Raw genomic sequence first — 14,584 nt, forward strand, 5'->3', positions numbered from 1 at the left:
ACACGCCTGAAGGAGATGTTCACCTCCGCTCCCATCTTGTCGCACCCGGATCCTGATCTCCAGTTCGTGGTCGAAGTCGACGCATCCGACACCGGGGTAGGGGCGGTCCTTTCCCAGCGCAACCACGCCGACCAGAAACTCCATCCCTGCGCCTTCTTCAGTCGCAAGCTATCCCCGGCTGAGAGAAACTAAGACGTGGGCAACAAGGAGCTCCTGGCGGTCGTCCTGGCCCTGCAGGAGTGGCGACACTGGCTGGAAGGGACCGTCCAACCCTTTATCGTATGGACGGACCACAAAAACCTGGCCTACCTCCAGAACGCTCAACGGCTCAACTCCCGGCAAGCTCGCTGGGCACTGTTCCTGGGCCGTTTCCACTTCACACTGACATTCCGTCCTGGCTCCCATAACGTCAAACCCGACGCCCTTTCCCGAATCTACTCACCTGATCCTCCGGAGCTGGAACCAGGCACCATCCTACCCCCTACCTGTATCCTCGGCGCAGCTACGTGGCCTGTGGAAACCAGAGTCCGCGAGGCTCAGGCTAACGAGCCTGACCTCGGAGGAGGACCTCCCGACCGGCTATTCGTGCCGGAAGTCACTCGCTCGGAGGTTCTCCAATGGGGTCACTCCTCAAGGCTGGCTTGCCACCCTGGGGGCGCACGCACTCTCCAGCTCCTGAAACAGCGCTTCTGGTGGCCCACCATGTCTCAAGATGTTACTACCTTCGTCTCAGCGTGTCCCACCTGCTTGAGAGGCAAGTCGTCTAATCGTCCCCCGTCTGGATTACTACACCCCCTTCCCATTCCCCATCGTCCCTGGTCACACATCGCCGTCGACTTCGTCACCGGCCTTCCCACATCCAACAATCACACCACTGTCCTCACTGTCATCGATCGGTTCTCTAAGACTGTCCATTACATCCCCCTCCCCGCCCTCCCCTCCGCTATGGAAACAGCAGAGGTTTTGGTCCAGCACGTCATCCGACTTCATGGCTTTCCAACGGACATTGTGTCGGACCGGGGTCCCCAATTCGCCTCCCAGGTGTGGAAGGCGTTCTGTTCAGCGGTGGGGGCATCTGCCAGTCTATCTTCAGGTTATCACCCGCAGTCTCTTGGTTACCAGCCCCCACTCTTCGACTACCAGGAAAGAGACGTGGCGGTTCCTTCGGTCCACGCCAACATGGAGCGCTGCCAGGTGGTTTGGGAGGAGGTTAGAGCCTCCCTCCTCAGGGCGTCCCAACGCTCCCAGGATCAGGCCAATCGCCATCGGATCCCTGCTCCCGAATATGTTCCTGGCCAAAAGGTTTGGCTTTCAACCAAGGACCTACCCCTGCAGGTCGAATCCCGCAAACTGGCACCCAGATTTATTGGTCGCTACCCGGTGGACAAAATGGTCAACGCCACATCCGTCCGCCTCAAGTTACCCCAAGCTCTGAGAATCCATCCAACCTTCCATGTGTCCCTCATCAAGCCAGTGGTCGAGTCCGAACTGGTCCCTCCCGCCGATCCCCCGCCTCCGCCCAGGATGATCGAGGGCGGAGAAGCATTTACAGTTAATCAAATTCTTAACATTCGCAGGCGCGGTCGAGGGGTCCAATACCTAGTCGACTGGGAGGGCTATGGTCCGGAGGAGAGATCCTGGGTTCCTCGTCGATTCATCCTGGACCAGTCCCTGATCCAGGACTTCCACCGCGATCACCCCGATGTACCTGCTTTGGCGCCAGGTGGCACCCGTTGAGGGGGAGGTACTGTCACGATCCACATTCGCACCACAGACCTATTATTGTTGTGTTCTCCTCTCTCTCTCTCTCCACCCTGCAGGGGGCGTGGCTGACCTAGTTTCCTGATGACACCAGAATGACTTCCACCTGCGCAGCTCCAGCCCAGCTGCTCCTGATCAGCGATCACGTGGGCTTATAAGGCGGAGCTTCGCGTCTTCTGGTGTCAGATCCATGTTTTCGCTCGCTTGGTAACTTCTTGTTCTTCGCTGCTAGAAATCCTGACTTTTTGTTGGTACTTACCTCACATTCTTGTTCAGGTCACCACGTCTCCTGCCGAGAGAGGATCACGGAGTTTTCCCGCGGATTCCATTCCACCCCGGAATCGCTTCCTCCTGTTCCTCTCTACTTCCGTCGTCGTCTCCACGCCAGCATCGCCTCATCGCTCCTCTCCGATCTTCGTGTGCTTCCCGACTCCACTCTTCGTCACCACGAGTGAGTCCGTTCCCTGGAGGAACAGTTACGAACTGTGTTGCCACGAAGAGTCGTTGAGGACGCCGACGTTGCGGTTGCTGGACATTCAGTCTGTTATAGTCTCTGTCCCCGTTGTCACGTTAGCTAACACAGCGCGTGTTGTTGTTTGTTATATATCTATATATACCTATAATTATATCTATATTTTATATCTAGATTGTTATTGTTATATATATATATATATTATATTCATATCATGTATACTGCTGTTCGGCTATTGTTGTCATCGTATATATACATATTTATTATTATTATAATAAATACTGTTTAATCGATACCTGGTTGTCTGCTCTGCATTCGGGTCCACGCCTAAGTCCTCGGCTTTTCCCTTTAAAGGGAAAAGCGTAACATGGTACCACTAAAGGTACATTTGTTTGGACAAATATAATATAATGATAACAAAAATAGCTCATAAAAGATTAATTGAAGAGCTGATGTCTAGCCATTTTCCATGGTTTTCTTGATAATAACCAAAATCACTTAAGTTCTTACATCAATATCTTTGGCATTACACTGCCAAAAACAGTGCTTTTAGGCATTCCATGTTTTCTTTTCCGTCACATGATACACACAGGAGTAAGTACTTTATTGCATAACCATTGTTTTTGTTGAAACAAGAGTGGTCTAATAATTTTTTCCATGACTGTAGATTGTCTGCCTCCCGTCACTATGGCAACCTATGACGTATCCTGAATAATTAGCGTCTTAACCTACAACCACTTACTATGTAGACATTTGTCAAGAAGTCATATAATGCTTGTGTGCACGTACATATAACGTTAACTTCGTAGACAGGCTAAAACATCATTTGAACGGTTTAAAAGGACCTTGGCTGACCAGAACTGCGCGAAAACGATTAATAAAAAGAGAGAGAGAGGAGGAAAAAAAACGGACCTCCGTTATGTGTCATAGGGCCATAAGTAACATTAACCAAGATTCACCATTAGTCATTTAAAGCGGGAATACACGTGCATGACGGTAGTTGTAAAGCTAACTGCTAAATTAGCTAGCATTTGGTAGCTCTATCATCCAGTTTGTTTTTACCTGGGGGAGTCGGGAGCTGGAAAATGCAGAATAGCATGACTTCTTCGTCTGCTCATTGTTGTACAAGTTGTTGGCATTGAATGACTGCCATCTACTGGTGGTGCACGTTCAAGTTCAGGTCATGTCAGCGTGTCCCCCACACTTCTGTGAGAAAAATGCGTCACACTAACACGCTACTCCCCGGTGGCCAGCTTGCGTATTACACGCTTTTGCGTGATACTGGGTTGCACATATATAGTTTCAGTCATCAGCTGAAAAGCTTTATCTAAAAATCTAAGAAATGTTTAAGCTGTAAAAGTAAAGTAGTAGGTAGTTTTTCTTCACTATTGTAGGATCAACATGTTTGTTCTCGTGCTGGAAAGATTCTTCAGGTAGGACAACACATGGGCATATTTCAGGCTGAGCAGAGAAGCCCTGGTTGTGCTTCTGGATCTTCACAACCAAGACATTTATATTCTATTTAATGTAAATGTTCTTAATATTGCTTGTTTTGTGTATTACATTTTTATACACACATACATATATAGCTTTTTATGTTAAAATAATAAAATCCAAGATACTATTTAACAGTGTATTTATTATCAAAAAATATAAACAAAAATATAATAAATATGGGCACACATCTTTCAAGGATAGGGAGGAGTCTCTCCATCCTCCTCTCATTTCTCTCCTCATGTCTTCCCTGAGGAGGTCGATCAGTTCACCGTCTCTGTCCCTCTTCCTCCTCTGAGGTTCTGGTATGTTTGGGTCCTCCTCATCATCATTATCATCATCATCCTCCTCCTCCACCCAATCGTCCTCCTCTTCACCCACTGCTGCAACTTTGCCCTGGTCTGTCTGTCCTCATGGATGAGGTGCTGGGACAGAAGCACTCCATCCCTGAGGACATCGCAGGGCAAAGTTTCAGCAGTGGGCTTCCCCATTCTGACAATTGCAATCCTGAAACAGGGGATTCATCAAGTCAACAAAAACAAATATGAAAGTACATTTCAAAAGTATATTATTAATGCCCAAGATAAACCAAATGTAATGTAAAACACAGAACAGACATCAAACTAATATATACATACTACATACCGTATCCTTACTTAATATGTATTTTAAGTTGTCTTTTTAAGTTGTTGTTTTTTTGGCCTGCAAGGGAGTTACATTTTCCTGCAGGTCCATTCTTTGCAAAATAGTACTATTCAGAGACAAAAGACAACAAGGGAAGATGTAGTTTTAGCACGGGGGTTTAAATGACATGTTGCTGCCCCCTTTCACAGTTAAAATGATCATTATAGGCATAATAACATTACGCTTCTCTTTTAGGAAAGACAACAACAACATTTATGTCTTTGCCAGAGTGAAGAGGTGAGCTCATCTCTGAGGAGAATACATCGAGCATCATTTTATTAGAAAATAAAATTATTAACGTATGTTTCTCTCTTGCCACCAACTACAATCAGTGTACGTGATGAAATCAGTATTATATAAAACCACCACATATATGTTAATTAAAGTTTAGTTAGAAGTTAAAACAAAAGTTTGAAAGTTACGCCGTGATTGAAACTACCGTTTCACGGTGCTTACAGACAGCACACAGCGAACAGCAAATACGGCGGTCAGTCTTGTGACTTGGGCTTATTAATTACATAAATAGCAGAACATTTAAAACAGAAGAAACGTTTAATTTGTTTTATTTCGTTCTGATTTGTAATACTTCCGTATGAAAACGAACTCGCTTCTCCCGCAACACGTGCTCCATGTTGGATTGGAAAAATTTTGCTGCTGGGGCGCAAAGAATTGTGGGATATTGTCGGCTGCGAAGGATACCCGAGACCTATCCTTCAAAAACAAGCTAACGTCGGCCGCATATCTCGGCCGCATATGGAGCAGTCGAGGTGGACCAGTTCATTCGGGATAGCCGACGGCACTGCGCTGTGACGTAATTTGACAACATCCGGTCGACGAATCCACCCTTCCTCGGCCGCGGTCTTGCATTTGGGACATAGCTCATATGTCACAATCACTTTAGTGATTGAGTCACCACCACCACAGCAACCAAATAAAGACATGGTACACATTTCATTTGGTCTTCTTTATTTCCTGCGAATACAAGAGCTAGTTTAGTTAATGTTCCAATAGTTAACATAATTCAGTTGTGACCACCTAGCTCTAACTTGTGCTCCAGTATATCAATTTCTGTCTGCCTTCCTAATCTTGCGGTCCAAGAACTGCATTTCTTCGTCAGTTTTTTTTATTTTTTTCAGAAGGAGCACTTTATACATTTTTTGACTGGTAACTGGAAATACATACAAGGAGGACATTATACAGTTGCACATGAATTTGAAAAGTTGAATGAATCTCTGGTGTTTACTCCATCTCACTGTGTCAAACTGTGCAGTAAGTTGAGGGAGCCTCCTGCTGCTGCCCAGCCATGTCCTGTTAAAAAAGGATGAGAATGTGTTAATTCCTCAGTGTAGGCTAGATGTCACTCTATATTCCACCAGAATGTTAAAGAGCCCATATTATACACTATTACCCCAAGTTAAACTAGTTCCTGATGCCCTAATGAACATGTCTGTGTCATGCTTTAGTCAAAATATAAGGATGAAGCACAATAGCAGTTCAAGAACCCAGCCCTTTTCAGAATGCTCGGTTTTGTGCCTGGTCATTTACATGTGAATGAGACTAGATATGGGTTTTTCAGGGCCGATACCGATACCGATTATTAATAACCAAGCGAAACCGATAGCCGATATGTAGAACCGATATTTATTTGCAGTAAAAATGAACATTTTGGTGTCAAAATTTAGAGAAACACACCTGGGATTAAATTGAATACAGTATACTGTTTGTTTACACTGACAAAATGGCCTTTACTTTTTGTAAAATAACATGAATACATAATTAACATAATAACATAATCACATAATCATTAATGTCTTTGCAGGTATTACACACTGCCCTTCCTGGGGTTGGCTGTGTGAAATACTGCCATACTATACTTTTCACCCACTTCTTGGATCCACCCATCTGTAATGAGGATTTGGAGAAAGAGAGACAAAAAGAAAGAGTGAGAATTAAAAGAGAAAATTTATATTCATTTATTAGAGCAAAACTGTCTATTCTAAACTTCCACTACATAATATTCTTATGATAGCCTACATGAATAACATTTAATTAATGATGTCTTATGTTCTCTCAGGTAGTCTACATCTGATTCAGCCTGATTAAGAGCAAACCAATAAAGAGGGTGGCCAGAACCTTGGCTCACTACATTCATGTTATAGATGTAATAGTTATTTATGAAAATGTTTACATCAAACAGCATAATGAGTAAATAAAGACACAACTTTCGGTGCTTAACAGAGTTGTTCACTTATAGTTCCTTATTTATTATTATATTTATTTATATATTTAGAGAAATTAAGTCATATTTGTAATCTCAGAACATTAAATGTACACTCTTGTGCTAAGAACTGTGTCATATTACATAAATAAGAATAAGGCACTTGGCAATTGGAAATTAAAACAAAAAAGTCTACACTCTAAAAACTTTAACTATACTACACTCAATTATTTTGGTGAAACATTTTTACACTTAAAAATATTGATTAATGCAAAACTTGTGAAATTAATTAAATATACCGTTTGAAATGAGTAAATGTCAGTGCAACATTTAAGTAGATCTGAATAACTTCATTCAGTACCATGATATTTAAAATTGAGTAGATATAATTAAAAGCCTAAGTCAATGTAATAGTAATCTTTGGTCAAAACTACTTGAAAAAAGTAAGTAGATATAATTTAAAGCCTAAGTCAATGCAATAGTAATCCTTATTCAAAACTACTTGAAAAAATTAGTAGCTATAATTAAAATACTTGGTAGATGTAACTGAAAAAAAACTATAATTTACCAAAACGAATGTGCTACATTTACTACAAGTTTTTAAGTAAATGTAATTCAAGTTGGACTTCCAATTATCAAAATAAATCTGACATATTTTTTTAAATTTTGAAAATGTATTTCTGCACATTACATTAGCAATATATCTAATAAGGTCAAATTACAAAAAATTATTGTATACAGATTCACTTTTTAAGTACACATTTATTTATTAACAATCGACCATTGCAAAACAAATGCAATCGAATAAGCAACTTGTCACACCTGTTTTACAGGTCCCAAATAATAAAACTTCCTCCAGGTTTATCCAGAGTTTGGGAGAGCTTAAATTAAACAAAAAAAGCAGTTCTACATTTTTTTTGCCAAAGAAACTCACTTTTCTACACATCATAGTCTAGAATTATTTTTTCATGTGGGAAATAAAGTATATTGCTATAATACAATATGAACAGTGACATTAACATAACAAAGTAAATGGCTGTAATGCACTATGAACAGTGACATTAAAATAACAGTAAATGGCTATAATGCCAGTGAACAGTTCACAGACTATTAAAGCACCTTGCTGAACTGTACTCAGCAACTACACACAGGTAATTTTTGAGTCTCTGAGCCTTGGTTGAGAGGGTTCCAGGGTCCAGCTCCATCAGGACCCTTTGGAATACCTCAAAGGTATATCTAAGTTTCTTTGGGTACCTAAAATATGCCTTGGGTCCAAGGCATATGTGAGTCCCAGTTAGTAGCAGCAGGCTCTGCTCAGGTCTCCAAGGCTGCTGAGGACAGTGACTCCCTCAATTGCAATCCCAACGTCAGTATGTAATCACCATATAAATCTGTATGGCCTCCTCTGGAAGACTGCCGAGTACATCAGAACTATCCTGTAGAAATTGCAAAGATAAATGGTTAAAACCAGGGCTGACTTATTTAAATTCAAAGCAACATTGTAATATAATTCACAAGTTTCAATTTATATATTATAATATTTTGTTTACAAAATATATGTTTACAATGAGGAAACCATTAATTATTAGAGAGCTAGTCAGAAATCAGTGTGTACTTTAGATTGTGGATTTTTTGCTTTCTTATTCTCTTTAACTAAATTATAATTTTATCTAACTGAATTTCTTTTTTACATTTTTATATATAAAAAACATACGTTATTTTCATGAATCAATTTTTCTCAAGGGCACGTTGACATGATATCTAAACATGGCTCATCAGCATGCTAAAAAACACACCACCACTAGTGTGAGCAACGACAATATCACTGAACGAACGGTCTGTTTTATAACTTAGTCTGTATACAGCATCATGGAGCTAACATGGCTAACAACAAACAAGTGCTTACAGCAACTGGACTTTCTGGCAGCAAAGTCACACAGTGAAAAGAGTTTACACAGTAATCAGATACATTTAATAGAGTTCTGTAGAGTCCTTAAAAATTACAGTAACAATTTTATATAATAAAAATTACCTTTTCTGTTTTGTCGTTGTCCACCTTCTCTCCTTTGTTGGTGATTGTGCTATGAAAGAGAAAATTATTTAACATGCTTGAAATGAAAATGAATGGAAAATAAGGGTTATACTGTTGCTTTACAGTATACTTTTAGCTCATGACTCGGTGTGATCACCGAGTCATGTGACAGTGGCTCCTGGTCCTGGGGAGCCACTGTCCTGCATGTTTTGGGTGTTTTACCTGCTCCAACACACCTGAATAAATGGGTTTGAATCAGGTGTGTTTGAACAGGGAAACATCTAAAACATGCAGGACAGTGGCTCCCCAGGACCAGGAGTGAGTAACCCTGCACTAATAACCCTTTGCGGTCATCAACACAAGGGTTGCTTGAGAAACAGTCATGAACACACATTCATGTACACACGAAGAGCAAGAGCGGCATGCGCTGGAATATCTGAACATGCCCTTGTTGCAGAAATACATTTTCCTAGCATTTACGTCAGGCTAACAGTAGCTAATCATTATGTCAGTTAAACGTTACGTTAGTTAAACGTTACATTAGTTAAACATTACATTAGCTTAGCGTTACGTTAGCTTAGCGTTATGTTAGCTAAGCGTTACGTTAGCTAAACGTTAGCGAAACAATTCGTTATTGACAAAGCGTGCTGTGTTTCTGTTAAACGATTCGACAGTGCAGGTGAAAATATCGCTTTTAAATTGGTACTTTTAGTTTCTTAGTTAAGCTAAGGCGTTACCTTCACGTCAACAGGTTAGGTCCCCTGCATCGTCTCTGCTCGTCTGTCCGCTGTGTGTGTGTGTGTGTGTGTGGGACTAACGTCAAAGGTTCAGATTTATTTAAATTCAGGACAGTGAAGTGCTAAAGTGCTAAAGTATTAAACTGCTCGTGTTATTGCACATCGTCCTATTGCACAAGTTTATAAAGTGGTGATATAAGGCACATCGCCATATTGCACAGGTATTATTGCACTGGGTTACGAAAAAGACAGACATAGTATTTCATAACAATTGAATAGCGGTTACTTACTAGGACTCCAATGTGTTCTCCAGGTGATTCTTGTCTTTCGTTGCTTGTCACCACGAGTGCAGAAAATACATTTCTTCAGAATTTCCCATGAGGACTCTCTTTGTGCGTGATTGGTGTGTCCAGTCATGACATAATTTAAATTAGAATAATTTGAATTAGAGCAATTTACTCAGCTACTTAAGTTGTTGTTAAAGATTAAGAATATTAATTAGGAAGGCTAAATAATTGTAGTTATTGAAACTGAGAATTATAATTAGCCCATACTAAAATATTTTGATTGAAATTTAAGAAAAATATTAAGTATATCTAAAAAAAAAAATTCTGTAAGTCAAATACACATTTATTTCCATGCAAGAAACACAAATAATAAGGTAAACTTAAGATAAAATGAACCGTTAGATTTTTAGGCATTTATTTTGGTATATTTAACTTAAACAATCACATATGTGATTGTCAGCAATTGAATTAAGTTAGCATAGCTTTTATTTATTGTTAAATTTACTGAGCCTCTGAAAAATTTCTTTGAGTGTACTTTACACACGTGAGTTGTAGACGCTACGGTTAATTTATTGATTGAAAAAAGAGAGCGCTGAGGGAGAGGCGACTGAAAACAAACAAGGACACGTTAGCGTGTGCTGTTAAACTTATAGGCTATAATCCCCGCGGGTGTTTATTGATAAACCGGGAGCCGCCCCACGGGGTGAGACACGTTAGGAGATGAATTATTCCCACAAAGTAATTATAATGGCAATTATAATGTAGCGGTACTCCGTGTTGAAGTAGTTTAATCTCCAGAGCCAAAGCGCAGGTTTTCCTCCCTTATACTAGAGGATAAGGCTGTGGTATTTTTTAAAACTTTCAACATCCAAGAGGGCTTTGAAACTTCCACTCTCACTGCCTTACCTTTCTGCTGCTCACCGGAGCAGTCCGCTTCTCCTCCGAGTCTGTGGCGCTGCATGTCGAGGCTTCAGTGTGGACTGATTGGCTGTCACTGACTCACTTGCGCCAAGTAGCCAATCAGTGAGGGTTGTGGGCGGGACACTGTTACACAACCAAGAGAGTGGTGACTTCAGGCAGAGACGGTGCATCAGAGCCAAAGGAGCGCATTTTAAAATACATTAATTAATTATATCGGTTATTGATGAAAAAAACGGCCGATGCCGATTATCGCAAAAATGCCGAATATCGGCCGATATTATCGGCCTGGCCGATAATTGGTCGATTCCTAAATGAGACCCAGGTAAACACACACCCACTGCTTCCAGGGGAGTGTCGATCTAACTTACTATCCAAAGCCATACTGTCGCCACTTATCACCTATTGTCATGCGCCGTCGTCCCAACCCCCGCTCTGTATACCCCATAGTAATGTCCGTTTAACCCAGGGGTGTCAAACTCAAATACAGAGTGGGCCAAAATTTAAAACTGAACAAAGCCGCGGGCCAAGGTTGAACAAATTAACGTTTTAATAGGGACCCAAAAAAGTTTTGCATTGAATATTGAACAAGCAAGGCTTATATAACTTTATAGTGACATGCAAAATCGAGTTTCAAATAATAATAATAATAATTAAAAAATATCAATGGCATATCAAATAAAATTTTAATAAAAATTGAATGCACCCTAAATACAGGATAAGCGGTAGATAATGAATGGATAAAATTTAATGCCTCTTTTCTATTTGCAGCCTTCTGAGGTAAATATCAACATTAACTTTTTCCACAGGCTAATAATACATTTGAAAATAAAATAACAATGAATAAATCAACCATTCAGGCCTTTTTACTGCTCAGTTTGCGACACACTGATCTAATCTGATGTGCCCAAGACAGATACCTGGCATCTTTTCTTGGATGCTAGTTCATAAATGTCAGGGTTCAGGCTGAGGCAACCTTCATTATCGAACGAAGGTGTTCATCAGTCAGACGTATCCTGTGAGACGTTTTCGTCATCTTCATTGAGGAGAAAAGTTGCTCACATAGATAAGTGTATAATAATACCGGCGGGCCAGCTCTAATGTTAATTTGATATTGCCTCAAGGGCCAAATGAAATTACACGGCGGGCCAAATTTGGCCCGCGGGCCAGAGTTTGACACCCATGGTTTAACCGTTGTTACTGCGTTTCACCGTAATGCATAGAGTGACCACGATTTTGGCTTCTCGCGATCATAAAAACATTAGAATCGAGGAAAAACGATTAATGCGCCGCACGGCACGGCGTGTATGTACATTCCTTTAAACACTGGAACCACTAAAACATGACTGAGTCTTGTTTTCTCACATTTTTGGGACTGGTATGGCCCCCTGAGTCTCAAATATCAGTACTAAAATGATTAAAAAGTTGATTTTGCATAATATAGGCATTTAAGAAATGTAAATGGGAAGAGAACATTCAATAACATATCAAGATGTTACCTCTATAGGCCTTTCTTGATCCCCTTCTGTAAAGGGAGCTGATTGAGTTTCCTCGTACTCTTCAACCTAGATGAGTGATACGTTTCAGAATAATTTAAACTACTGTAACCCACCTGGTGTGTATTCAAACAACGATGCAGGTATATCTAATATGTAGGTTCTGAGAGGAGACCCGCATTAATATAGAACAGTAGAGTGCATAAAACCCTTAAATCCTTCCCATAATAATTCACACCAACAGCTGAATGCTTTGAAATCACTATATTGTTTTTTCCTTAAACGTCCCATACTATACCCTATTAACCCAAGTTAAACTAGGTCCTGGTGCCCTAATGAACATGTCTGTGTCATGCTTTAGTCAAAATATCATGAGGATGAAGCACAATAGCAGTTCAATAACTCTGCCAAAACAGCCTTTTTCAGAACGCTCGGTTTTGTGCCTGATCATTTACATGCGAATGGGACCCAGGTAAATACACATCCACTGCTTCCAGGATAGTGTCGCCACTTATCACCTATTGTCATGCAGCGTCGTCACAACCCCCGCTCCATATACCCCATAGTAATGTCCATTTAGCCGTTGTTACTGCGTTTCACCGTGATGCATAGAGTGACCACAATTTTGGCTTCTCGCGATCATAAAAAAAAGAAGAAAAACGATTAATACGCCGCGCGGCGTGTATGTAAATTCCCATGCTAGAAAAAGACCCTGAACGCACCAGTGTAACTGCGGCTCCAACTGGTGTGTGAATCAACAACACGAGGAGAGAACGTGGAAACACGACAGAAAGGCAGCCTTTGGTTGAGAAGAAATGTAGGACAACATCTACATCTTTCTGCAGTGCTTTCAAACGCGTGCTCCTCATATCACCGATCAACACGTCACTCGCTAACCGCAGGCACGTAACTGGTGCGTTCAAGGTATCCCCCAGCATAGGAATTTACATATACGATCAACAACAAAGGGCTTGTGAAGCTTGTGAACATTTTTTTCATAAATAAAATATATCCACTGGACACGAAAATCTTCTGGGGCTGGAAGTTTGTGTAAAACACTTTGCTCCGCTGTGCTCCGCTCTTCCTCCCTCGCCTGCAGTCTCATATTTCACAGGGACAAGGGGGAGCTACGGTGGAGCTGTGAAGTACTCTGCCTGGCGGGGTGCCAACATTCACGGTGAAATGTCCGCACTGTCGTCACTTGGTCAGGAGGTGTAAACATCGCATGTTTTATCGCCTATACTTACACAAAGTAGAACCACTAAAACATGACTGAGTCTTGTTTTTTTACATTATGGGGACTGGTATGGCCCACTGAGTCCCAAATATAAGTACTAAAAGATTAAAAAGTTGATTTTGCACAATAGGGGACCTTTAACGTTTACTTTATACTTGTATTCACTATTAGTGATCAATAACTTCCAACGTGTTCTTCTACTCATACATACATACATGAACCAAATTTACATACACATCTGGCCCAAATGCATGTAAATTATCAACACCGAAACAACAGGCAATTAAATGAGTTAGAACTTGCAGTGAAAATTAGCCAAAGTATTATGTTCAAACCAGTATAGCAATTTACATAAATGAATGTTGGGACCCAACCATACATAACGAAACAAAAAAACAAAAAAACAAAAAGAGATCTCAGTGAAAAACAAATCAAAAAGTTATCAACAAGGTAAATATGAATCAGTCTTGGTTTACTCAAGTCAAGTTTGTGAATGTTTCAGTTTATATTGTTTCCTTTTGAGTGCACTCAAGTTTCCTACCACTTTTTATGAGAAAGGCTGTCCATCCTGGTTAACGGGTGAAGAAATTGTAGAATGAGTTGAATAGATGGAATCTGAAGATGGTGGAGATGATGACTGAAGATCCAGTGAGCAGTGATGAAGGGGATGATGAACCAGAAGGCAGCGAGATGGAGGCAGCTTGTGCAAGTCAATCACTTCTGTAAAACAGCTCAACAAAACAACCAGCCTGCACCAAGGATGCAGAAAAATCATTAATTGTCCTTATTAATAGTCCACATTGTATTTTTTGTGTTACACACAATATCACGCATAATAACATTTCACTCACACACACTTTAACTTTGCATCAACCAAGCTTAATAAAATAGCTTACAAAGAACATTTTCACACAACGCATAACCACATAACATTGACTGTGTCTGCTCAGGTTAGCTGAATTAGCAGACTAGCTTAGCACTTCTACACACCTTCGACATTTCCACTATTTTTTTCCAAACAAACACACCATTTACAATATCGCCAGGTTATGAGCTTATCCCGACTGTTTTTTTAACATAAATACTTCACAGTGTCAAGCTATAAACATATTTTATAAACATATTTTATCACAACCAAAGTGCTAGTTGACCATGTGTGCTAACAGCTAACTCACCGGGATATCCATTAACCACGTCGTTCAGACTGGTCGGCAACTCCAGTTGGATGACTTCAAAACAAACTCTTTC

Source organism: Microchirus variegatus, assembly GCF_963457635.1.
Source record: "Microchirus variegatus genome assembly, chromosome: 6".
NCBI lineage: Eukaryota > Metazoa > Chordata > Actinopteri > Pleuronectiformes > Soleidae > Microchirus > Microchirus variegatus.